This window comes from Myotis yumanensis, unplaced genomic scaffold (assembly GCF_028538775.1).
Source record: "Myotis yumanensis isolate MYYU_CA2020_CCGP unplaced genomic scaffold, mMyoYum1.0.hap1 SCAF_7, whole genome shotgun sequence".
Classification (NCBI taxonomy): Eukaryota; Metazoa; Chordata; class Mammalia; order Chiroptera; family Vespertilionidae; genus Myotis; species Myotis yumanensis.
The window spans coordinates 62,705,162-62,707,946 of record NW_027223758.1 but is presented as its reverse complement, the minus strand read 5'-3'; the positions used below and the strand labels follow the sequence as shown (position 1 = coordinate 62,707,946).

General features: G+C 38.2%; 1 pseudogene; it reads right to left on the bottom strand.

Moving 5' to 3' along the window:
* Window positions 1-789: 789 nt before the first annotated feature.
* Window positions 790-2,209, bottom strand: LOC139013500 (mitotic spindle assembly checkpoint protein MAD2A-like; annotated as a pseudogene).
* Between the last annotated feature and the right edge of the window lie 576 nt (window positions 2,210-2,785).

Genomic DNA, 2,785 nt, shown 5'->3' with positions numbered 1-2,785 from the left:
ATGTGTGCCTATGAAACCCGAGGGCCGGTTTATGTGGACCGATCTCACTCGTTCTTTTAGTCAGATGAAACATTGGCAGTCTATGACTCTTCTCCTACAAAACAATAGAATATCACAAGTCAAAGTTACGTTAGACTTGTTTATTCCTAAAAAGTTGTCTGGAAACCAAATGTCCAAAGTGCTTCACTAAACTAGCCACTGCCCCTTCACAGAACACTCTGATTTGTGTCCCTGCTAAAATGACTCTCGAGGGAGGGCTTATGGGAAGTAGGAGAAAACTAGTAAGGAGGGAAGTCTTAGGTGAGCAGAATGCAACTCTCACCAAAGTTGACTGTTTATTCTCTTGGAGAAAAATGAAATTTCCAGGGTCAGCCTTAAGGCAGAATTAGGGCTTGGGTCAAGTTCTCCCAGATTGTCTGTTCCTTTCCGAGGGGTGTTTTCTATTTACCTATATTCTGAGTCAAGCTACTTGACCAAAAAGGTCTGACTGAGAAAGGCAGTTAGCTTTAGAGCAAAAGTTTTTCCATCTACAGTCACCACCTTCAGAGAATTGACATTACAGTGCTGATGTAATCTGCTGGTTCCCTTTGAACAGTGTGCAATAAATTATGTCAACCCTATAGAAAGTCAAACAAGTACCAAAAAATAGAACAAGTATGCACGGTTCAGTAAAGTATAATGTTATCTTTTCCCCATCTAAAAATTAATCAATGAAATAAAACATGAACTATAGTTGACTTGGTTTCAGGAAACACAATTGAGAATTCCATTATTGTTCTTTTCTCATCCTCAGTCATAGACAGGGATTTTGTCGGTCACCATGCGGTTTACTTTGTGGATTGTAGTGGAGAAGGAATGCAGACGGACTTGCTCAGAATTGGTAATGAACTGTGATCCCGACTCTTCTTTCCACTTTTCAGGTACAACCAAATCTTTGTTGGTATAAGTCAGTAGATCAAATGAACAAGAATCATCCAACAGCAGCAGAAATGTCACTGGAACTGCGATCTGGCTGATCACTGAATCTATTTTACCTGGGGTCGTTTTCTGAAACTTTCCTCTGGGTGTTCTGTCATCTTTGGCAGTCTTGCAACACTCCATATCAACTGCCATCTTTCAAGGACCTCACCACTTCCAGTATTCGAGATGACCCCCCGCCTTTTTCTGCACTGAACACTTGTACAGTGGGGCCTTGACTTACGAGTTTAATTCGTTCCATGACGGAGCTTGTAACTCAAATTACTCGTATGTCAAATCAAAAAGTGAATGAGTGAGACATGTGATGCTGGGCTGATGTTGTGGCGTTCACTGTGACGTTCACTGCACCAACTAGCAGTGGGGTATCTGAAGCTGACTCGTAACCCGAATTTTAGCTCGCAACTCAAAGCAAAAAATCGGCCGAGAGACGGCTAGTATCTTGAAAAACTCATTAGTCAGAACATTCATAAGTCAAGGCTCCACTGTATAACCAATCTCTACATTGTTTAGGTATTTCATGAGCTCAAGATCAGTAGTTACAAGCAAGGTGAGTCCATATTTCTGCACTCGAGTAAAGGTTTCAGATGGACATATGTCATGCTATTTTATATAAAACTAGAGGCCTGGTGCACAAAATTCGTGCAAGAGTAGGCCTTCCTTCTCCCAGCTGCTGGCACCGGCTTCCCTCTGGCACCTGGGACCCGGGACCTGGGCTTTCCTCACAGCCCCAGCTTTGTCGAGAAGGTCGCCTGGAAGGACATCTGGTCTAATTAGCATATTACACTTTTATTATTATAGATGCTGTTGATATTAAATGAGAAGAACTCACGCCAGGATACAAGGTGACTAATGCCTTGCTCAGGGAGAGCTGCCTCACCAGGCCACCCCCACAGACGTGGTGCCTGCCCACCGCACACGGAAACCACGGAGCTCCACAGCCACCCACTGGTTCCAAAAATAACATGCAGTACACCATCACCTCATAAGAGAATTTTTTAAAATAAAAATGTTCACATAACTATAAAGGAAAAGATTCAGATACAAAGAATCCCCAACCCAATTTCTATAGAGACTGTATTCTGGCCATTAAACATGAAGCTACAGTATAATCTTAATTAAAGAGATTTAAGTAAATTGAGAAATATGCCTGCTATTTTCAACTTTCTTCATAATAATACCAAATTTTTTAAATTTGGAAGAAGAAAAACTAAAATACTGTGTAGATGTACATGGTGAAAATCGTAACATAAATTATAGTAATTTATATAATAATACAAAATATTTCATAAAATTTTCTGGATAAAGACAATTCATACCAACACATTATGATGTATGCATCATGATATGTCAATTTTATGGTTCATTACTGAATATAAAAATTTCTTTAATATTCTTATTGACATTCCAGTTGTTATTCTCTTGGTAGAATAGTTTCTCCAAGTTGGAATTAATTAAAGTCAATGCAATAACTACAATGATTAAAGAAAGTCTGCTTCATTTGGCATTAGTGGCAACAGAACACAAATTATGTAAAACTTTTAATTATGGAAACATAACTAGTGACTCCATTAAAAGAAAGCCAAGAAAATAAATTTCATGAAATAAATATATAATAGTTTATTAATTACATGGTTGTTATTATTTTACTCTTCCCAAAACTACTGGCCCATCAACATATCACTCAGATATATGCAATAATAATTAAATTTAGTTATCTTTGATATTTTGCCAACCATCACTGTACACTTATTTTCAATTTAGATAAACACAAGTTGCCAAAAGCAGATTTAGAAGAAGTAGAAAACCA